Genomic DNA, 24,816 nt, shown 5'->3' with positions numbered 1-24,816 from the left:
TTTCATCTCAATACCAGGTAGGTTAAAACTAAACAAAACATCCACATGCTTGCAAGGTAACCTCTTTCACATAGCTACTCATCTATTTAGAAGTATTCAGTGTAGTACCGGTGGAATCAATGTCTTTCAAAATGAAGACCATTAAAAAGGTGATGTGGCAATTCCAGACCTTGGGAAAGATTGATCTGTTGATTTACATGATTTGTCTACTCCATAACAGGTAAGTTCTCCATGCCTGGCTGAAATGTAGCAGAGATCTTCTTTGGGATATATAGAAAATGTGGCTCACTTTCTCTATTATTAGTACTATGGTTAGAAGCTTGTTGCATCATTTACTTTTTGTATTTATGCTTGTATGTTCAGTTGTTTTACAGTGATAAATCCAGTGAGGTGCTAATTACCTGCAGGGTTCTTGATTATCTTTAGAAAGCACCAGGAACTAACGATTATTATGGTAATAAATTATAAGATAGCTGTTAGCATTCAGCCTAAAAAATTTGTCTCTTACTAATAAAAGTGACAATCTTTAAAAAAAATAATAATAATTTGTCTCACTTTGCATGCTTACAGATTTTATCTTCTATGTCAACTAGGAAACACTTTTTTTCTCATGACAACGTAACCAAAAAAAAACTACAGCTCTAATGAGTGAGTGGACTAGTAAGGTAGTAAAAAATGTATTTTTGGCACCTCACTTTGTGAACGTATTTTGGGACATGTTTGAGTAGAAGTACGATGTGATATTTTCGGAACCATAGTCTGCAGCAATCCGCACTGGGCCGTCCATTGTTGACCCTGAATTTCCAATGCAAATACTTCTTCTAGTCAAGTCAGTGAGAGTTCTGTGTCTTCTGTGGATCTCAGCCTTTAGTAGTTCTGTGACAACTATTATTAATGGGATTAAGGGCAATAAGATTCTAGACAATAACTGGATTGTGCTCTGCTTGCTTTACCCACGTAAATCAACCCTAAGCAATTCCATGTAGGTTGTCCAAGTACTGTCCTAACCCAGTAAATGAACAAGATGTACACTTGCTCTGCTGCAGGAAAGATTTTAGTATTGTTAGTGAAGAAAACACAAATTGTTTCTTAATGAACTGGGATAAGAAGTTGAATTTAAAGAGCAGTTAAGTCTTTTTTACGTGTGTGCGTATATATATACACATGTATATATGTGTGTATACATATATATGCGTACAAATAAAAGTACACACTTAATTTTGATAGTAAAACTACAGAATGGGAAATGGCAGTTTAGTAAGATCAGTTTAAAATTGAACTTGTTGATATTTCTAGCAGTTGAATACTTCTTTGCCATTGGAGGTGTTGCAAAAAGGTGCACATGAATAAAGCTTTAGCAGGACCTGTAGGATGCCTAATGTTTATTTGTTTCACCTTTCTCCAGCAAAATCCACATGGGCATCCTTTTCCATGTAAGAATAAACTATGATTGCTGTGATTTACAGGACAAAAGAGTTTAAACTGCTGAGTTGAACAGAATTAGGACTGTCAGACATATGCACTGATTGTCAGAGACTTTTGGGTGATGTCCTTCCTTAGAGATGTTCTTTCGGGGTAAAACTTAGCAGATTTCGAAATAGAGAAAAGTTTAACATCTCATCCTGGGGTCATCATTCACAAGAGAGGAATCAGAAATGGGGCACTTCACATAAGAAGTTAACACCAAATACTAGATTCTTCGAGAGGATTCAGCAGCATTCCTCTTTCTGGGCTTTGATTGCTTCACAACTGTGAATGGCAAATACATTTTTTTTTATAAGACATCACACAAGAAGGGCTTGTTCATATTTTTGCTCTGTGAATTCTATTTCACTACACGTAAAACTTGGTGGTTTCCTGTAAACGATTGCAATTATTGTCTAACAGTCTGATGAACTTGTACGCAGAAGAGAATATATGTCTTTATCATGTTCTCTTTAGAAGGGGCATATGCAGTAAAATATTCAAAAACCTACATGCTACTTGTGAGCTGCATTTGTTTGTAAGATGTAGGTTTCCAACCTGTTTGGGCACTTACCAAATGAAAAGTACATCACATGATTAAGGCATAGTTTTCTTTAGTGCTACTTAAATTGTGGTAGGATAAACCAAGGCAGATTCTCAGCACTTTGTTTGAATTTAATTCCTGGTATAGTGGGTGTTAAGGGGAAGACTGTAGAAGCCCACGTTAATCAATGTTTGGCTCTTTGTATTTTCCACACAAGACCAGAATATCAGGAAATAATGACAAAGGACGTGTTAGAAAGATGTTCATAAATTTGGTAATATGATTTGGTTCTGTTTCCAGGTGTGGGCTTAAGTCTTTGTGACAAAGTTTGTATTCATGTTAAAGTACAACAACTTGTGACTGGACTCCAGCAGCCATATTCTGCAGCCTGATCTGTACTATTACAGTGTTCTCAACCAGCCTCAGCTGGGGTTCAGTACTTCAGTTCAGTGTCTGAAACTCAGTGAACTTCTCAGTAAATCCCACTCTTCATACCAGTCTGTTCCATGCATGACGTTTTGGTGTTGGGGAGCAAGAGGCAGGCAGAGCCACCCTCCCACCCTGGCCCTGGATATTGCGCTGTGGTGCCTGGACTCTCGTGAGTATAGCAGCTCTGTGGCTAAATGGTTACATGGCAGAATTCAGAGTTAAGGCTATGGGATCTATACCAAACACTCACCAGATACAGAAATGTAAGAAAATCAAGGAGCAGAGAGTCTAGTCAAGAACAGACAGGGAAGATAGGGAAGGTCATGTCTTAACCTAAGCTATGGGGTTTAGACTACATTAAACCTTTGTCCTTGCTTCCAATACTACTGAGGTTGGAATACTTCATTTCTTCATGACTGTGGTAGAAGCTACAATGGTAGGAGGTACAATCCTGTTGTAGTGAATAAGTAACAGGATTGTTTAAAAGCAGTGGCTGTTTGGTCAAGCAGGTACTGTGTACATACGTTGTCATTTAAGCAAAATGATTTAGAAGAAAACTGGTTATAATGCTTTGCATGCTATCACAAAAGCAAGGTAGGACAGCACTTAACCAGGAAAGTAAGAATTGAGGAATTGAGTGCAAGACTGCATTGGGGCAATCTTTTTTTTTTTTTTTTTTTTTTGCTTTATAAGCACCGTGTCTCTGCATTTCACATCTAAAGACAGAACAATCTTTTAGAAGTTGATTACAAGTCCAAATATGAACAGGTAGAATTTTCTGGCTTAGGTTTTATACTGTCCCATAGGAACTTTTGATGCAAGACAAACTAATTATCACCCTGAAAAACAACAACAATAACTAACTAAATAAAAACAAAATATCAATAAGATTACTTGCTGATAAACATGACTTTCAGTGGCTACTTTTACCTACTTATGATACGACACCTGCATACTTTGTTGAAACAGTTATTGCAAAATATAAATCAATAAAATTCAGGGCTTTTACTGTTTTAATATCAATAGGGGAAAAAAAGTGAGCATTTCAGATAAGTGGAAAATAGCAGCTGTTAGCAGTTTTTTGCGTGAATTCAGTTAGTTTGCCTAGCTATAAAATGCTGATAAGAGTTAAAGGAAAGAAAGAAAAAGAAGTGAAGCACCCAATTTATATTTATATATTCATGGACATAGTTAATGGACATCAGCAGGGAAGATGTGCTCCCACACTTTTTAAAAATCAACAGGAAAGCAGTGCACAGAATGCAATTCCCTTTTGCATTAAACTTATTAAGTCAAATCAATTTTTACGAGCGCATAGGCCAGAGCTCTGGCACTTAATTCCTTTTGATCTTCTGCCTGCTAAATTCTGTTTCCCACTGAGCTACCATGCAGTCTATTTTTAACAGATAATTTGTTTGGACATCATTAAAAAGAAAATACTACAACTTCTAGCAGTAATAAGGCAGATGCTGCACTGCCTGTCAAGTGTGCATACACACACACACCAAAATAACCAAGAGCACAAAGAGGAATTTTACAGTTAAAAAGAAAAACAAAAACAAACAATCCTCCCAATTGTACTGTTAAAGAACGTGAAGCAGACTACATACCTGATACTAACTTATGTGAAGCCAGCATTGCAGATGGGTAACTCTCACCAATTTCTGTGCTCTAAGTCCAACTTCCAGTTACCATGGCTGTTAAGCATCTAGAGGAAGAAGCTGTTATGAAGTGACAGTTTTTTGAAGAGAAGGTCTTGTGACTGAGTCAATGGATTTGTCTTATAATTACAGTGATGCTGACACAAAATTATCTTTCACTATGCTTAGTGCCCTGAAGGGCACATTTACTAATTATGGATTCTTTTTCCACCTTACTACTACTTAAAGCTGGAAAATACTCCAGGATATTTTCGATATGAGTAATGCACATTTCCAGAACTAGGATTTTCATGGATTTTCATGCTTTTTTTTTTTTTGTTCCCGTTTTGAGAAATATAAACTATTTCAAGTATTTCAATTGCTGATCATGCTGTTATTGAATCTTAGTTGTTTTGTTTTGTTTTTAGTTAGGAAACTAATAATTTAATTCTCTCTAGTGCTGGGTGTGCTCTACCTGCAGCAGCCAGATCCACATTTGGATCCTTGTATCAGCCCACTTGGGCACCAAGGGCTTAAATGCGTCCAAAGACTGATGGATTTCATAAGGCCCTTGAGCTACTGATGTTATGGAGCCTTAGCAATCACAGTAAATGAGATCCTCTGCTGAAACAGATTAACTAACAGCTCTGCATGCCTCGGTCAGGGAGGCTGGTTTGGAGGAAGTGTAGTTGCATGTTTGCTGGGCCTGGAACTGTGTGCATCTAATCCTACGTAGAAATTTTCACAATTTGTGATTGGAACTCTGTGGATTCTAAAAGCTGTCATAATCCTTCAGTCTGCTAACAGTAGTGACCTTTTGTCTTGTTCTACCCTCCTCTTGGCTTTTGGACTTTATATACAGCCTGTTGTGAGAGTCATAACAAGAAATTTGATGGAAGAATAGAGCCAAAGTTTCTTCTACTTTCACCCTGGCTCCAACAGTGACAGGAAGCTGATACTTAGGGAACAGTGTAAGGGCCTGTACTGGATGAGCCTCCTCACAGAGCTCTCCCTGGTTATGGTGCTTTGGTTGCAGCAGGATCTATATTTCTATTGTGAAAGAATATATAGGTATGATGCCACGTGAATCTTTTCATACCTCATTCTTCCCCATCAGAATTTTTGATAATGTAGCTTCCTGCTTTTGTTTCTTGTGTGTGTAATAACTTGGAAATCTGGATGGAGAACTGAACTAGGAGAGCTATTGTACAAACTTCTTCTCTGAGCATGGGCAGAACTGCTCAATAAAGTGCTCTTTAAAAATTAAGTAAATGTGGGCTCAGTGAATATTGTGTACGAGTCAAGCTACTAGATGAAACCTCCAAAGCAGGGATCAGATTCACGCAGAGGAAATTCTGCACAACAGCTTTGCTTTTGGTAGGCTTAGCCAATTGCAAATATAAAGCATTTCAGTAAAATGTAGGCTCTCTGAATCGGGCTCATCAGCCATGCCTATCAGGAATTATATCTGCTTTTATTACACAGTAGGGGTAATACAGCAGATTAGCCTTTTCAGATAGAGGCTATGTTAAGTAGAACAGCTGCTGTTCTGAGGCCTGAAAAGGTTGTTTTAAAATGAGATTTCATGAAAGTTTGAGAAGGCGAGGTTATGTCATGAATTCCAGTGAGATAAGCAAAGCCTGGAACCTGTAACAAAATTATACTAAACATGAGCCAAAAAGATCAGAATCTACCCACCTAATGTTCTTCAGGATAATCAAATGCAGTTCAGGAAATGTCAGGTGTAATTGTCACTTTCCTCCTTCAAAATGCACATTGGTTTTATTCATCAGTTACAGAGCACATTTTGTTCTGATGGTTCTGTTCCATTTCTTTAACTCAGTCTTACTTCTTACATCCAAGGCAGAATGAACATAAATAAGCTTCACAATTGTGGGTACACACTTTATCTACCCTTTAGTGGGAAATAACCAAGCCCTCTGATAAAATTTTGAAGTAATACATGCTGTAAAAATAAACTGTGTTCCCAACAAATATGAAGTTAATTTATGCTTACGGAATACAAATGGAACAATACGTTTGGCAACAAGAAAACCAGAAACGTGCTTTGTAAATGACGTTCTTAGATAAATACACAAGCCAGAATTTTTGTGAAGTCTTTATGGAAATTTTCACAATAGTTAAGCAAAGAAATGATTAATTTGGAGTACAAGATATGTTATCTTATGTTATTCTACTTTTGTCCTAGATTTCATTTTGAAAGGTCTGTTTCGTTTATTTTGGTATTCTCCTTATTTCCAATTTTTGCTAGATACATAGGTCAGAAATACATTAGGTATACAATCTCCACGTATTTGGGAAATGAAAAACACTTCTCATTCCATCTGAAAATGGACATTGAGCAAATAAAAAAAATAATAGGGAAATTAACTAAATCTATCGGGAAAACTTTAAGTGTCCTTGATGTCAGCATGCTTAAAACTTAGAAACTATAATAGCAATATAATTATGCAACCCCAGCCCTCTCATATGCTAGTGAAGTCTTTTTTTTTTTTTTTTTTTTTTTTTTTTTTCACTTCAGCAGTTTCTTCAATCATTTTATCCCACTGCACTGCTTGGTACACGACCATGTGTGAGAAGGAAATGTGTAATAATATCTGCTATTAATGTAATGCATTATTGAAACACCAAAATAAAGAGGAATAGCAATTAAGGCAACTTAAATTCCAGTTCAGCACACAAAATAGATAGAAATGTGTTATATCTACTCATATTTTAAGCAGCTGGAGGTTCATACCTATGCACCTTTGTTTTCCAATAGCAATCTGTGTCACAAGAGCTTGACCTTGGGATGCCGACAGGTATGCTGAACTCCTCTATTACTTTGTCTGGTATTTGCTACAGTTTTTATTGGCTGATAATTTTCATCCTCCTCCGCTGTCTGGAAAAGGACATAAAGCAAAAGGGCAAAAGTATAAGGCAATCAGTGTAGTGCACAGTAATATATATTTTTCTTCATAACTATGTATATATATTGTGCACCAGTGGGAATAGAGAGACATCACACATTTTTCTCTGTGCCTTATTCTACAGCAAATTACCATCGTTGCGATGATATATTCTGGACATTGAGATGTAGACTTCAGCAGTGAAAATACTACTGATCACAGTTTTCCAAGTTGCTAACTGTATCGAGATTTTCCAAATGATACAAGATATACATTGCTATCACAGTTCTACAGAGACTGCAATCTAAATTTAATACTTTATTACATTTGATCAGCTGAAAGAATTGTAATAAATTCCACGCACCAGTATATGTTTTCCAATAGAAAATTGGATGCTTGCATTTCTTTCATGAATAAACTAGGTATCATTAAGACTATTAAATTTAAAAATTACCCGGTTTAAGATGGATCATTTCTATATTCCACTTCAATGTTTTTTAGTTGTATCAGTAGGTAGTTGGTAATTCATTTATTTTCCCTACAAATAGTTTTATATCAGGTTGTTTATGTCTGAACTTATCACAACAAAATGAAAAAGAGAAATGATAGCCCAACAAGATGGAAATAAGAAAAAAACCCTGCGCTTGTTCTATGTCACGTACAATCCTATCACAACAGATGAAAGAACATAAATGAAAAGTAAATTGTTTAGTTTTACACAAACCCAGTGGCTACCCTAGGCAAAACAGGGAGATTCTTATTACGTCCATAAGTCAGAAAGGTTGAAGTAAATACGTAGAATCCAACGATATCTGTTTGGAAGGAGATATTTATTATAAGGCAATGATAAATCAAGAAAGCATATTTGTAAAGCTACTGTATTGTTACTACACTAAGCTAAAAACAATACCACTATCAAATCACTTCCAAAATAACTCAATGGTAGACTGAGGTTAAATCACAAAATAAACTGTTGAATTAATCACAATCTCCCTAATGCTGATCTGCTTATCTGAATACAAATTTCCACTCAAGAAAATGAGCTTTATTCTACAGCGTTTCCTGGGGCTTAAGACCAGAAGAAATTATCGAGTCCTCTGGGCCTTATATTATAATAAAGTATCTCTACTTCAAAACCAAATGCTTTAGTTAGGCTGAAGGACTTTACTCGTCAGTAATACATACTTAATTGCTTGCAGAATCCAGCAATTATCTTCAGTGCCTTGGACCCTTGTTATGATATGCTATGGAGCAGGTAAAATGTACCCAGATAATCCCACATAGTTGAGATCAAGAAAAATCCCAAGGCCATTTCCAGTTTTTCTCAGGGAAATTTCCATCTGATCTATGAGTGAGATCCCATGCATGTATAAAGCCCCATTAGTGTGACATTTAGGATGATGGATCTGTGAGCTTCCTCAGAGCACCAACCCAAATCATTTAGCATTGGAGATACAAGCTGAGGCTTGATTATCTTTGGATAAAGGAAATAGCACAGGTTCATGAGGTTCATATGAGGTTATCCATAGTTTAGGGTAGGCAATTTGAAACCAGCAAGTTGAAATACATACTCAGGGTTTTTATGTGAAAGCAGAGAACTGAGGTGTAGGTTCATGTCACCAAACTTTTGTTGTCTAGTTGTCATTTATATTCCCGGGAGATAAATGGCCACAGCCAGAGATATCTTAAGTCCAACTGTTTCACAAATGCGTGAACTATCCTATAAATATACTAATCTGTCTCTTAGTTAGGAAGGAACTAGATCACGATTTCTGAAAAATAATTTAGATTAGATACCTCCAGCCAAGGTTATATTGTCTGAATCCTAACCACAGTAGTAGCCAGCTGTCAGTGTTGTTCCGCTGTGGAAAAAAAAGGTGCTATTAAAGTAAGGGGAACCTAAGATGTATTAGAATAAGTATTTCTAAGAACTTTCTACATATGCAAAAGCAATTTTTATGTTTTAAGCAAGCAAACATAGTGTTGTCTGGAAAAAAAATCTTGTCTGCATTGTGTTGCCGGTCTCCAAATATTCAGTACCAAAAATACTTTTTAATAATCAGAAAGAACTTGCACTCTGGAGTGACTTTATCAAAAAAAAAAAAAAAAAGTAGTTTACAGTTGGAATCCTTAATCCACTTGCAGACAAGACAGTAATTTTGAAAGCTGGCTATTTGCCACACTGTATATATACTTTAAATTTTTACTCTGGGAAAGGTGGTTCAAGATGAAAGGTAAATAAAATATGTGGCACTCAATTTCATATAGGGACTCTATTGGCTTCTTCTCCATGGGCTAAATCAATAGCAAAGAGTGTGCCAAGCTGTAATATATTCTAATAGCTAAAAACACATTAACACATTGTTTTTGAAAGCTACACAGACAACACTGTAGGTACGGCCATCAGTCATACACCTGCAAGCCCTGTGACTCAGAGAGGCAGGCAGAAGGAATGCAATGCTGCCATTTCAAGAGAAAGAACAAACAGGCAAAATACATTAAACATCAAGATTAAACTGTCAAATAAAGCAGCAGCATGAATAGCATGTACAGAATTCCTCAGGGACCTACTTCTCAGAGCCTCAAAGATGCATGAGGAGTTGCCTAGACTTGCTGTGAAATTAGAGTATTCACTGCAGTGCTGACAAGGAGTTAGGCGGGTGCTTTCACATCTGTAGTGCCACAAGAAGCAATGGCAGCCAAATATATGGCTGTCAGCTGGCTGCCCTAAATCTCCCCTGGCCTGCCCTCTCCCAAAATGGCCTCCTTTGGCTTGGCAGGAAGAAAGATGAATGTGAGGGGATTCACTCTTTAGAGGCAGTGAAATAGTGAATCTTCAGCACTTCTGAGAAACCTGTTCTTAATGACCTCCACTTTTCAGTCATTTAAGAGCAAAGGATGGAACAGAACCGGTACAGCTATTTAAATGTAGGTTTTTAGCAACCATCCCAACTGATGCCTCCCGGGAACATTAAATATCTTGGGACTGAACATAGAGGGTTTTTTTCCTCCAGATATATTTCAAATGTAATCACTAATGAAAGCAGCCTTGACTGTAATCCCTCTGATGCCAAATGAAGCAGAGTATGGTGGGTTCAGCACCAGAGGAAGCAGGAAAGCAGAGGAAGCCATCGATCCAGGAGCTTTCGCTGCCCACCAGCTCAGTGCCTCACAGAGAGGCGCTTTGTCACTGACAGCACACACAGGCAGGCAGGAGCATCATTAACATCTAGAGAAGTGGTGTCTATAAGATATACCTCAGTAAATTAATTTGTGGTTCGAAAGGCAGTTAGATAGGCAGAAAGCAAAAGTTTCTGGTGAGATCCATCATCTCTTGTTCCTCCGTGCCTCCACCACACTGCATGCGGCAGCCATTACATGAGGACGTGCCTTCCTCAAGGGCACGCGCTGTGTGTTAGGGACTAACAGGGACGGCTTTCCACATTTCACCTGCTCTTCTCCACAGGGAGGCGGCCTGCAGGTGCATATGGTGAGCTGTGACCCTCCTGCCAAAGGCTGGTCCTCAGCGCTGTTTCCTTGTGTGGAGAGAACCTTCTAGAAGGCTGGGCAGGTTCTCCGGAAGGTTCTCTTTCTGCAGCCTTCTGCAAGGGAGGGAACAGAACCTTCTGGAATCTTCGTGTGGGGAGGGGTAACGCCTATAAATGGGGTCTGAGATGCAGTGGGCTGCAGGGAGATCCCAGGTTTCCACAGCCACTACCTCTGAAGTTGTGATAGAACCAGGAACCTGGCTTTAACCCCGAGGGGCTAGAGGGGGGACTCTGTGGGATTCAGCCCCCCAGAAACTGCCGGCTACCGGGGAATCGAGAAGAATCTTGAAGAAAAGGTTTCATCTTGTTGGGAGCCAGTTTGCAGGAAGGTGAGATCTGTTGTTAAAGAAAACTTATGGAAAAGAACGATCTGCTTGGTATAGATTCAAGGGTATACATGCAGATAGTTGTTTCAGCTACGAAGCCAGCAGCATTTATTAAATTCCTTGAACTGCTGAAATACATTCTGCTGGCTCTTGCAGCCCAACCTGTCAGCTTGTTCTTCCAGAGGCTGCTGCATCAGGCAGTAAAACCTGAAAATGTTCTCTCTTTGGCATTGTGTGCACACTTTTCAAACATTTGTCTTTCTCAACAAATATTAGATACCAAATAGCAAAGGAAGCTATTGTTAAAAATTAATGAGTGCTTAAAAATCTACAGATCTTATAATATTTTTTCTACCCTGATATTATATTCTTGGAGTTTCTGAAGTCTACAAGAGCCACTTAGTAAGTGTGTCATCGGAATGAATCATTTTTGCTTTGAGCATGGTGTGGGGGTTCACTTAGCATTTACACATCAAGGTAATGAGTAGTTAACGTCAAGCAAAGATTTTTCCCGGATCAAAGTGTTGCATATTTTCTTTTGTTGCTGTTCAGAACCATTTATTCTGTAGCTTCACAGTACAGTGTCACATTTCAGGAAGCTCTGTAGAGGACAGTATCACCTTATTGCAACCTTCCTGATACTTTTTCAAAGACAACAAAAGCGTGTCCCTTTGGTCTATACCACGAATGTAAACAGCTGTATCTATCTCTTCAGGCAATAGTAGTTCTCAGATTTCAGTTCCTTCTAAGCCTTGTTACAGAATTAACAATGGTTAAAAAATAAATAAGGTATGTGGATTTTGAACACTGTAGTGGCATTTTTTAACGATCACTGGTCATGTGCCTCAGGTGAATACACATCTGACATATCAAATGTAAAACCTGTAAAAAAAAAGTTCAGGTTCTGGAATCTAGTAAATGTTAACTTGTGCATAACAGTGCCTTTTCTTTCACGTATAAAGTCTATTCAATTAATATATGACATACAAGCTGTAATGTCCTGGCATGTATGGGATCTAAAATACATTCTTAAGGATTAATTTCTGTTTTATTGAAACTTGTTGAACTTTTGCCAGGGCTTGAGGCCACAGGTTGTGTTCTAGCGCCCGATATAGCAAAGCAATGGAAGTTTCTTACACTGTTTATTGATTCTTGTAGCTCACAGGCCATGAGTTGTGACTGCATAAGAGGAAATGTTTCATAGTAGTGAGGTACCAGTTGCCATACCAGTTAGGTACTCTCACAAGTTCAGATTCTTGCATTTCAAATAATTGTTGGTCTATGTGATAAAAATGAATTTGCAGTGTGGTGTTGTATTTTGCAGAATGGCGTTGTCTATCCTTTTCTTCTCCCTTGAATATTCTATAAACCTTGGCTGACCTAGACCTTCTCTTAATTTTGTACCAAGAATTTTGACATAATAATGATGTATTCCATGGTGGTGGCAGCAGAGGAATTTGAGGATGCAGAAAAAGAACAGACACAGTTGAAAACTTCTTGTTCTGCAATTAGCTACGATTGGTCAATGCATGACACTACTTCTGGCCCAAGATTCTGAAATGGCTTTTAGGTATGGATTGCAGGGTTTTTGGTGCTTTCGCCAGAGTTCACCAGAGAAGGAGAGGATTCCTCAGGTGCTCTGGGCTTGGAGGATTCAGTATAACACCGTGACTTTCTATGGGCATGAACCAGTCCCATAATGCCAAATTCAATGCATTTTAGAGTTAGAGTTTGTCAGTCGTTTCCATCCTTTGACCACACTGTGATGTGCTCAGTGAGCCTGTCAAAGAAAACAATTTTATTCTATATGTGCAATGAAAGCAGTATGTGTCCAAAGTGTGGGGCTTACTCTGCGTGCCTGTACTTAAATAGTGCAGGTGAGCTGAAGACAAGCAGGTCCTTCAAAACGTATAAAGCTCTTGATGTGTTCAACATTCATCGATAGATATACAGTTACTGTACAGCACTGAGACTGTAGCATCAGGACTGTTAATCAAGGATACAGCAGGTGTGAGTCCAGAGATCCAAACCAAACACAGAAATTTGAGATGGACAGTATTTTCAAATGGACGTGCAAATGTGTTGGGAAGGGGAAAAGTACATATTAACATGGTCTGTGCATTGAATTTCAGAAGAGGCCTCTGTAATGTTGCTTCCCCAAAACATATTGTGCATGTTGGTGCAGTCCTGGATTCTCTCCCAGGTGCAGCATTGTTTCTGTTCGCTGTCCGTGCTCCATGTGCAGAATAGTTTGAGACAGTGCTGCTATAAGTTCATGCATCCTGCGCAGAGATCTGTTAAAACATCCTATTGAGTCTATCAGTGCATGAATATTTTCTGAAGAATAGCAGTGTAATTGGGCTGCAATGTGTCCTAAGGGACCACTTTAACTCGGTTTTTCTCATAGCCTTTGAAAATCTTTTCTGGTTTTCTCAGAAGAGTTTTTGCTTCTACTTACCCTTACAAACAAAGCAAAAATGACTCTCATTTAATTCAATTATAGATCAGTCTGTGTTGATGTACTTAACAGACAGCAGTGTGGAGATGGTTGTTTCAGCTATAATGCGTAAGCAATGAAGTATTTCCTACTAGCCATGGAGGAGTGAGAAATTAAGCAGTCACCCAAGCCATTCTACTGCATTGTTGAGTAAGACGGTGAAAAGCTGGGAAAAATGCATCAAAAGCATAGACAGATCTGTTTGCTGAGGAAAACAACTGGAAAAATGTGATGGCAACCCTTTAAAGCTGTATATGGTAACACATAAGGGCAATTAAGCAGGTAATTGACACACACAGTAGTTTGATACAGACTGTTCCTCTGTAGAGGGAGATATTATTAAGACAACGGCTTCCCTGCCTTCAGTTTCTTGTGCAGAAGTGGACATGTCATTAGCTGTTACTATCTCAGTATCTTTTTTTTTTTTTTTTTTTTTAACTCCCACTAGCTAGAACGTTTTTTATCACCTGATGCTATGGAGTTTATATCCTTATAAACTGCATATAAGAATTAATTTTCTCCAGAACTTTTGCTTTCTCCTTCATTCCGTGCCTGCAGTCTAGCAGCTAATTTCACACCAAGGACCTAATTACTTTACATTTCTTGGCATTTCTCCTCTGCTTAAAGCATACATAAAGACTGTGTAACTGCTTCTGAAGTCCTCATTAGAGTTGAGAAAAACTCACCTGGCAAGGAAATGCTTTAAGAAATAAAGGTGAATATGTGTGTGTTAAATGCTATTCGAGCCCTTAGCCTAGTGGCATTGTATAATGCTATTTTAAACCATCAAACTGGTTGTGTCTGCTCTGTCACACACTTCTGTAGTGCTGAAACAGAACTGGGAATGGTTACTGGCAGACCAATGGGCTGTCCCACATCACAGGTGTCTTTCTCCTAGCTGAGATTTCTTTATATTGGAAAATAGCAGATAGAGATTAGTTTTTTAAGGGTGACAAGATGAGAGAATAGTTTTAAACTAAAAGAGGGGAAATTTAGATAGATATTAGGAGGAAATTCTTTACTCTGAAGGTGGTGAGGCACTGGAAGAGGTTACCCAGAGAAGCTGTGGATGCCAGCTAGTTAAGAGACAGCTATATTTGAATTTGTGCTAAGCAAGGTGATTTAGGGGCCTCCCCGGTAGAGGAGGTCTGCCTGTCTTTGCTGACACACCTCTCTTATGAATAGATTATGCAGCATGTTGGGGAATGCATCACTTGTAGTCTTTTAAAAAATATATCCGTGAAAAGGTGAAAGAGAATCCAGTACACCTGAAGGTATATTTAAAACCTCTGCCAACAAGATTCTTAAAAACTGAGGTGCAGATTTGTTTAGCCATTTGGCATCCAGTGCTGCTGACTCTCCCAAGCAGGAAGTTGATTATAAACTAATTCAAGACGGAGTTCGTGCCTGCAGGCAAACGCCCATGGTGCAGGAACGAGAGCAAAGTCTAGCACACCTGCTTCAGCGGCACGCTGGAATCCCTGCAAAGGCAAGTTGCAGCATCCTGGCAAGAGCACTGCTCACAGCCAGCAGGCTGGGTTTGGGCATAGATTGTTCGCAGGCAGACAGCACTGGCTTGTCCCAGCAACAGCCCATGAATGCAGAAGTGCTGACAAGGGCGCTGTGTTCAGCAGTCTGCCCAGTCTGTGGCCTGAGCCTACTGTGACCAGGCTCTCTTAATTGCGTGACACAGCTGAACCTCTGCAGTTTGTAGCTCAGTGCACTAAAGGTGAAATTGCTCTGGTATCGGACTGCTGTAAGGTGCTTGAATTAAACTTGTTCATGCTAAAGACTCGGTGGTCTGCACAAAAAGACAATGCAGAGGACAGGGTGTGGCAGTCATTAATACTTCCTTTGTGAGTCAGCTGTGCTGTAGATTTCCTGGTGTAAAGAATATTTTCACTTTAACAGACATCAGATGCTTTTTTTCCTTCATCCTTTCTTAATCTCAAGTTTCCAACAGCCCTCGTAGAAATGAAAAATTCTGTCTGGTGCTGCAATGTATGCCTGACTTTTAATTAACCCAGCGAACACATATAGATCAAATTTTCTGTATCCATTCATCTGTACTTGAATTAAGAAAAGGGATGTGTTCAGTGCTGCAATGTAGTGAAGTTTATTTTTAATTAACCTGATTTGCACTTGTAAGTTAAAGCTAATTAGTAGAGCTCATTCATTGTTTATATCTATGGCCACTAGGGACTGCTTGATTTTCTAACTATGTGGTTGGAGGCCATAAAAATATGCCCATTACCTGCAACTTTCATATTTTCCATTGACTTGCTTTTAGTATTTGTGGGACTTAATATTATATAATGGTACAGATTTCTTAGGGCTGGATCCCCGAACAGATTTCTGAATCTTGGTGTGCTGTAGCTCTTGCCGTACGTGGATTATGGATCTGACGTTTGCAGATTTGACCTACATGTATTTTTATTCCTCCTAAGGAGATGAGAACTGGGGCAATAGAGCCCATCGCCCTCCCATTTTCACTCCTGAGTGATTTTAACTTGTTCTCAGTCACTTTCTAGTAACTTCTCAGTCACTTCTCGGTAACTTTCCAGAAGGAAGAAAAGACAATGCACCCTCACTCCTTAGCCTCCACTGCCCTCCTCCCCAAAAAAACACAAACCATCAGCCAACTGAACAAACAGACAAATTTATCGCAGTGACTTCCTCTCTTTAATCTTGACTAGATTTTCCTCGTGCCCAACTAATTAAAGTGGATTTTTTGGAAAACAAATGGACTGCAACAGAAATAGCTTGGGAAGGTTGCTTGGAGGAAAGATGCAGCATGGGAGGTCATTTTCTGTGTTGCTACTCAGCTGCCACAAGCTAAAACAGGAAAGTAAGTTCACTTCTGAGGAAGAGCTTGCCTTCAGGGTGTTAAAAGGAGAAAACCTGGTACAGGATGCCTTCTGAGCTTATCAGTTCCTTCAAAGGCTGGCAACAAAAATATCCCTGGTATTCCATAGCGGCTGTCAACTGAAGTTGGTTCAAAAATATTTGGTAATGGTGTATATAATTAAACAGTTTCCTTCCTGAAAACTTTTCCTGAACAAACAATTTAAGCTGGATTTCTTTACACTAACTAGACTGTTCTCAATGTGGTCCAAAAGGCTATATATACTTTCTATTGCTTCTCAGTGTATAAGCCCCAATCACCTCCTGATGGTTATGTTTCCTTGTAAAATGCAAATACATTTTTTTTCTATGGGAGCATCTGATTCACTCTCACTGCTAGCCTACATAAAGAAAGATCAATGCACAAACTTTCTAGCACAGCACAAAGCAATAAAGTCACTTTTAGGACCTAAATAGGCTGGGGATAAAAATAATATTTCAGGATAGGACAGGAGAGGTGCCTACCTAGTCAGAGTGAGTTGTGTCAGTCACGTATGAGTTGTAACTCATTCCTGAGTTATACTGTTATTTTCATTGTAAGCTTCAATATACTCACTGATTGAACTAGACTAGTTCTTGATGTTCCTCAGACTAGTTCCTCAAATTGGGCAGCCAATACTTCCTTTTTGTCAGATACTATGTTAACTTTCAAATAGTAAATTTCCTGAACAGGCTACAAACCCTCCTGAGTATTTATTCCTGCCCAAATCGTATTGCTCAACATGAGTTGTGTTTTAACCAATATAGTTAAGCCTTTGTAAAAGGCTGTTCGGACTCTCATTTTAAGCCAGGCTTATTTTACTTTCAGATAATTAAATAAAATCTGACTTATGTTAGATCAGTTTTCAACAAAGTAGGATTTTCTGCACAGCAATTGTTTTTGTTCAGTTGTTTTTACATATATGTGTGGGTGTCTTTATAGAATACAGTCCAAACAAAGAATTACATAGGGCATCAGGATTCAACCTCTTAACATGAAAGCTGGAATGTAAATTTATCATAGCTTTTAAAGAGTTACCTTATGAGTAAGGATGTAAAAAACTGACCAATGTAAACACAACCACAGAATAAGTTGTTAAACATTATTTTTAATGAATAGCAAACACTACCTGTGAAGGTTCTCTATGCAAAAGTGTTCGTGGTATGAGATTGGTAGCATTGGAAAAGACTTCGTGGAGAACTAAGCAAACAGCCTTCCAGAACAGGCATACATTACACTGCATTTGGCAAAGAAGAACCATTGTATGCCTTTATTGCATACAATAAAATTATGGGAACAGCTAGAAACTTATTTTCCATGACCTGTAACATAAATGCTCCACAAGGGCAAAGAAAAAAAGGTAAGAACTCATGTGACTAGTTTATTCTCTTTATTATTTTATTCCTTCGCCACTTGCCCTGATGATTTAGTACAATTCTAGTAAGAAGGAGGGGGAGGTAGAAGAGGAAAAAAAAGGAGATTGGAAAAGAAAGCAGTCCTCATGAAACCGTAACACATTCTTCAGGAAGTCACCTGTCACTGGAGACAGTTCCTCACTTTAGCACTACCGTCTTTGTGCACTGAAGCTGCTGCTGAGTTTTGACAGTTTGTAACGTCAGTGCTATCTTTGGGTCCTTTTACTCCACTTTGTTTCCAGAGTCTCTAGTATTCTGTACCAACTGCTGCTCTCCTTCAGGCATTTCCTATCAGTCTATTCTTAACTCTAAAGCCTGGCTTTTCATGTCCCATATAGAATTTTCTTTCTGATTTTTTTTTTCCCTTGGACTAAGGTTTTTATTTACAGTACTGTGTAGTTGCTTAGTAGCCATCAAATAAGTAAATTCAGAGTTCACAGAACCTGTGGGCATCAAGGTTCTGCTAAAATAAGCCATAGGCATCTAAAACCTCCAGAGCTGTGTGGATGTTACACTGGCTACATGACAGCCAGTCAAGTCTGATCTAAGTGTCTCTTGAATCCAGATAAGGGGACTAGAAACTGACTCATTAAAAAAGCTCTGTATTTGTAGGCATGTCAGAGCAGTTTCCAGTTTAACATTCTTAGCTTCTGAGTTTCAGATGTGCCAGCATGAAACAAAGCATAACTAAATCATCAAGTGAACTCCAGAGAATACACCACCATTCTTCCTCCGGGATATTGCAGCTGCTTTTATTTGTGTTGTGATATCTCCTCCTGACCCTGCTCTGAAATTAAAATCATTCTTTGCCTGACACTTTAAACATGTATAACGAAGAGAGGGCCCTTATTCCAGGAAGCCTGCAGAAATGATGCTGAAACAAATGAGGTTGCAAGGCCAGGTTCTAACTGACTTAAGTGGTCATAGTATCCAGCACTGCTATGAAGTTTTTCCCTCGCTCAGTGTACATTGATGTCTAAGAATGGAAAGAAATTGTCTACCTCTTTGTAAATTTTTTTTAAATATTATTTTGAAACTGAAGCATAACAGCTCTAAAACTACTTCCCTTGCTCTGAGTTGCTGGAGGAATTGTTGTTTTTGTAATCATACATGTACACTTTAGACTGAATAATACAAAGACCCATTGCCTTGCCTATGTATTATTATTTAACTAGACCATGGTTTAACAGGCACATTTTCAATATCTCTCTCCTCTCTACTTATTTGTTCAGCATTTACAGGATTGATTAGATGCTGAAGAGACTGACCAGGTGTACCTAACTCCCAGAAGCACTGTAACTAAAGCAAATAAGATTGCTGGTTCCCTACCCCCCAGAATTAAGTATCAGAGAAAGCTGAAGGGAGCGTCATACCTAGAAGTGATGTGACAAAATTACAAGTTCTTAATTCAGGACTCCTTTTATCGAAGTGCTATAATGATTTTCTGTTCCTCGCATGGAAACATGTTTGTAGAATGATTTAAGACTCTCCATCAAAGCACAGAATTGCACAGAGCAGGTATGGTCTGTGGGCAGTTGAGCACAGTTCTGCTAGTCTGGCTTTCTTTCTACATTTAATGTGGCATTTGTTAAAGACCAAGCATAGAGAATGCTTGCCATTAAGCATGTATTTTGTTGTAGTTAGTGTTTTTCTGTCAAGCTCTGGTCTCCTAATTTCCTGGCATTCATGTTTTTATTCACCTCCTCTCAAATGATGTTCTGACAGGAGAGTCATCACTGTGTGTCATAAAACAAAGTGAACGTGAAGTTTCACTACAGAGGAATTAATGTGGAAAATATGTTGTGCTAAAGTTGATACCCTCATTTAAAAGTTAGGAGAATGGTGGGTGGAAAATTCAAATATCTGTAGGCTCTTACAAAATATAGCATTATCCAGAAGCTTGTATAAAAATTTACAGTTGATTTATTTATTATTGATTAGTAAATACCCATTGTGCTGACTTTGCAAACTTTGGGTATAGGTTTTCAGTACTTGAATATAAGGGGTTTTGTAGTTTAAATTTTATGGATGGGGATTTTTTTTCACTAGTCCTGAATTTTAACAGGAAGGGAAGACAGCAAACTAAATCTCATGAAATGAATTAGTCGATGTCTTCTCTGAGTTCAGTTATATCTGTAACCATTTTCTCATCTTGGACTACTTGGCCACATCTTGTAACCAGGTTTGTATTGTGCTTAGTGTTGGAAGGCAGCAAATGGGACTGCATTTCACTATTCCTCTGCTGTTAAATCCGCAGCTGTCATGTGAGATGTAGCTTGCATTCACTATGATATCCAGACTCTGAGAGAATTGTACTTCTAGATTCAACTTAATGTGTAAATTTTTCCCTTTTGCTAACGTATGTTGAAAAGTCTAGAAAAAAAAATCCCAGAATTTAATTGTTGCTAGTATCATGCTGGTTTATGTTCTAATATAAACCATATCTGTAGCATGTGTTCCCAATATTATATGGAATTACTGTTACTGGGTTATTTGTTCTCTGGTACTATGAGATGGAGACTTAATAAAAATAATTAAAAAGTGCCATCCATAACAGCAAAAAGAATCAGACTAATCAGCAAGCAGAAACTCATCATACTGAAAAGGAAGATTATTTAAGGAGTAACCGCAGCACAAATACTAATACCAAGTTAATCCTCTTGAAATAACAAGCTTACTCTGACCCCAGCACTGGTCATGAAAACTCTGCCAGAGTGCAGCTTGAGACCTTTCTTGAGATCTGACGAATGCATACAGGGGTTACAGGCTTTGAGAGTGTCAGAAGGCAAATTTCTCAGGGCTGGGCATTGCCCCATGTCTAGCTGACAGTAAGTGGTGTCTGACACTCAAGCAACACTGCCCTTCCACAGAAGGTACAAAATAGTAATTGCTCTTTGTCTGCATGAATGATGCCAGATAAAGGAGGCGATGGTTTATCAAGAAATTCTGCTTAACTTCCAGCTCAGGGTATTTCCTGCATGCGAAATAAGTTCAAAGGTAAATGTGCTTTTAAGAGTCGTATAAAACAGCTGAATGCTTGCCTAGCACTTCTTAATTAACCCCTCTCTCAACTGCTCGTTGGAGTTGGTTGCACTTTAAAGGGTAGGAGGATTAAATGACCTTTCAAAGAACCACCTGCAAACCATAGTGTATGAGGGACAGAGCAGTGAATGAATCCATGGGTCATTTATTCTTAACTGGTGTAAATCAGCAGCCGTTTCCCTGAGATCTAGTATTTCAAAAACACTGAGCCACTCGAGTCTAGCTCTACCTTCAAAGGCTGAACATCTTCTCAGAAGCAAAGGAAGGAGCCGTGCCTTTGGTTGTCAACACCAATCTTGCATTTTTAGAATGATTGTCAGACATGGACTGGATCTGTCACAAACTCTCATTTAGCTATTTGGAATTTTTCCCTTATTATGTTTTGTTCCCACATTGGAAGCTGCTCCATAATGCATTACTCTACCATTTCACCTCTTCGTATAGTAACATTTAGAAATATTTTTCAAAAAAGTCTCTTAGGCAAGTAAAGATTCCTGGGATGATGTTTTCCATCTTCTTGGACAAAGTAGGACCGACAGTAGGTTAGCTGCTACAAGCCTTTTTTTACCCAGTCAGAGTTGTAAACATAGCAGCCTACCTTCTTTGCAGCACTGGGAGAAGCGATAGCCTATCTTCTTTCCAGCAGTGGGAATTGTTTTTCTCATGAATTAAATGGGCAGAAAGCTTACAAGGTCTTGCTCCACACCTCAGAAGCTCCTCAGTACCATAATGCTGTTTGACACAGAACCAGTCTGACTGTTAACAAGTGCCAGCTGAGAATATATCTCCTTGAAGGTCTACAAAACCATCTTCAAAGCCCATCTGTGAAACTCCACATGCGATTTTCACAATCTTTACCCAGTTTATCCAAACTGAAAGGGAAGCAGAGCTTCAAAGTGTAAGGGTAGAGGAGGTGGATTTTTCCTAATAAGATATGTAGCTCTTTGGACTTCTGGCTGCTTCCCTGCATAAAATAATAAGCCAGGACAGTATTATAAGCAAGTGTTTTCTCTGAATGAAGTACTTGGAGAGATTCAGTGTCAGCCAGACCATGTGTAAGTCTAGACATTTTATATTCCTTTTGATTTGCTGACATTGTCACTCCCTCAGGCAAGCTGTGTCAGCTCAGCACCTTATCCTTTTTATGGCTGCTGTTGGATTCATAGGAGAACTCATGTTCCTCATTGGACCCTTACGGTGAGAAACAGCATAACAGCAGGCACAATTATTTCTATTTTCCTTCACGTGGCTTGATGAAAAATCCATGGAGGGAGTGATAGGGAAGGAGGCTGGAACCTCTGAGAAGCAGATGTGAGAAGATGTCCATTGCAGGTAATTAATGCAAGGGACTGGCATGCCCTGGAGGTTTATAAAGGATCTGACATATGTCAGGATACAGCCGACTGCTTTCCCTGAAGCTCCTTTTCTGTCAAGCATACTTACCTTTTGACATATTTGTAAGTACTCCTGGGTACAAAGGTCTCAAAATAGGAGTCGGATAACTCTTTCTGTGATTTATCATGAGAGATAAGAAAGGATGTAATGTTCTTGAGGTAAATAGTTTGCCTTTTCCTCCCAGTTATGCCTTAACATGGGGTTTGCTCCAAATGCCATCCTCAAAATGAGCAGGAGTCTTTCAGGTTCCTGTCACTATTAAGTTTCGTATAGAATTCGCAACAGATTAGTCAGGACATTGTTTCCAAGTATCCCCAAAGATGATGCTGGAGAGAGCAATAATGTTTGTGCTTGTAGTAGACTTTCTGCACAACAAATCTTGAGCAAATTGTTATGCTAGTTTCTCGTTGGAATAGGACATACTTCTGTGGGTTATATGGTAAACAGGAAATCCCTGACCAACTTTTCATATCAAAACATCTTCAAAGATGCTAGTAAGTAAGTGCATTTTTCAGCAGTCTGAGGTTCAAGATTAGTGCTTTCTGAGCTTTGGAATGCCAATCCTTTACTTTCCCCAGGAGACAGTCTAGAACCTCCCTTCTGAGGATCTGCCTGTGTCACCGGCACACTTACCTTAGTTGCTTACCGGTTGAAACTGGATATTGAATTAAGGACTTCACAGGTTCTAGAGGTGACACTACCAGATTATTTTCAGGCCTCATTTATCAGATCAGCTGAACACCAAGCGAGGTGACAGCCTTTCTCAATGCAGGCTGGAGAACTTGGGCATGCAAGGTTGTTGGTCATTCGCTGTGCTGTTCTACTCTCTTGTGCCATAGTCTGTGTGGGAGGATACGGGGAAGAAAGTATTTCTATTTGTAGGAAGTTTTGAAGGCTTTCTGTGTTGGAAGACACTTCTAATGCATTGTTTTTTCTTCTGATCCTACTGCTTCATTACCCAATTTTCCAAGTAACCTGCTCTCAAATTATCATCTTTTTCAGAGGCTGATCTGTCAATTTGCAAATGTATTTCATATGGTAGACTACAGGTTTTGGTTTCAGAAATCTACCCAGGGATATAACAAGCCACTTCTGGATTTACTCAAGACAGTAGATTAAAAATTATCTGTGGTTTTCCAGTCTGTAGCATGAACATATGCAGCCAGGGAGTAAAGGAATCTGTTTTATATTTTCTGTTGTGTGTATTGCTTTTGCCTATTGAGTCTTTGCTTACAAATGATGTATTGGTTTTCCAAGAACCGTGTGAGAACATGCAACTTATTAACATTACAAATCAAAATATTGGTTGATTTAATCTGATTTTCACCTTTTCCCCCTTTTTGGGAAACAGGTTTTCAGCAAGTAACTTCATATCTTTAAGATTTCTTCTTTTCTTTAATTTTTTGACACATGTGGTATTTTATTTAATGAAGCAACTGCCTAGTAAATATCTTCTGATTTGAAAAATGACAGCTTAATTAGTTGCCCATTTTGCATCACTGAGAGAGAAAGCTGGCTGTGAAATAGAATCACAATCTCTAGTATAAACTGTATTTGATGCTATCAGCTAGAAGTGACTGCACTGACAGCATGTATTATGTTTGTATCTGCCAGGGTCAAAATGACTTTAAGGAACATTTCTTTCTGTTAGGTTCCTTTTCAGACTGAGTTTTTTTTTCTTGTCTGGGGATATGGGACACTCAGAGTGTGCTAACTCCCCATGCCCCCTACCCCTTCCTTTTTTAGAGGCTAGCATGCTAAGAGATCTCTCTATTGCTCTCCTGGGAACTTGCTAACTTGTACACTGATGTTGATAGAGAGTGCTGAACTGGAAGATTCAGCAGTTGAGGGTAATTGGCCCATAGTTGATTCAACTGTACATGGTTTAGCAATGCCATTCAGTCTCCCTAGGGTAATGCAGGATAGCTGGAAAGCAGTGTGGCTTGTCAGAGTGAGCTGGCAGCCAGGAGGTTCCAAATTCTCTTTCTGCTTCTGCGATTTGCTCTGTGTAGGGTCTGGCTCAAAACCTTCCTGCCTTAGTGCAACATCAGCACTGCCTCGCTACCCAGTGAGGGTAGGGTAAGGTCTGCTTGACTACCAGCATCACACAGCTATTTTCAGAACTCACTTGCTAAAGCCCAAATCATTGCCCTCAACATGTGCATTGCTATAAATATACACAGTCCAACACAAAATATAGCAGAGAAAACAATTGGAAGGGATAAAATAAGCAGGAAGAAAGCACATAAGTTATGAGCACAGAACATTCCCGAGGAAGTGAAAATAAGCCATAAACATTAGTGCAAACATTGTACAAAGCTGCAAAGAAATGAAAAAATTCTGTCCACCACAGCTGATGCTGGGAAGCTGTTGCTCAACAGACTAGAGGACACAGCAAAAAATCAAGATTTTAAACCGTTGTACAAAAAGTTAGACTGTATGCAGACACTTGTTGTTCAGTGATGCAAGCAGATGAGAGAGACTTCCTAAGAATACTGAAGGAGCTGCTATTTTGACAAAAAGTGGGAGCTTTCTGTGAGGTGAAGGGGAATTACTCCCATGGAGGTAGATGAACAGAGCAGCCTGAACAGTTGTCACTGCTCCTTCCCTATCAGAAGAAAGAATAGAAAGAGCAAGGAAGAAGTTAAAACCAGAGAAGAACATAACAGCTGAATTGTTAAAATCCAGGTAGATAAACAGTAGCAAAGCATTGGATTGTATGT

General features: G+C 38.9%; 1 protein-coding gene across 3 annotated transcripts in view; it reads left to right on the top strand.

The window, feature by feature from the left end:
- INPP4B (inositol polyphosphate-4-phosphatase type II B) overlaps nucleotides 1–24,816 on the top strand; it is a 379,692-nt gene that overhangs the window by 303,826 nt on the left and 51,050 nt on the right. The gene's annotated exons all lie outside the window — the stretch shown is intronic.

Source organism: Anas acuta, chromosome 4, assembly GCF_963932015.1.
Source record: "Anas acuta chromosome 4, bAnaAcu1.1, whole genome shotgun sequence".
Taxonomy (NCBI): Eukaryota; Metazoa; Chordata; class Aves; order Anseriformes; family Anatidae; genus Anas; species Anas acuta.
The sequence above is the reverse complement of the archived record's forward strand: the minus strand, read 5'-3'. Positions and strand labels throughout refer to the sequence as shown.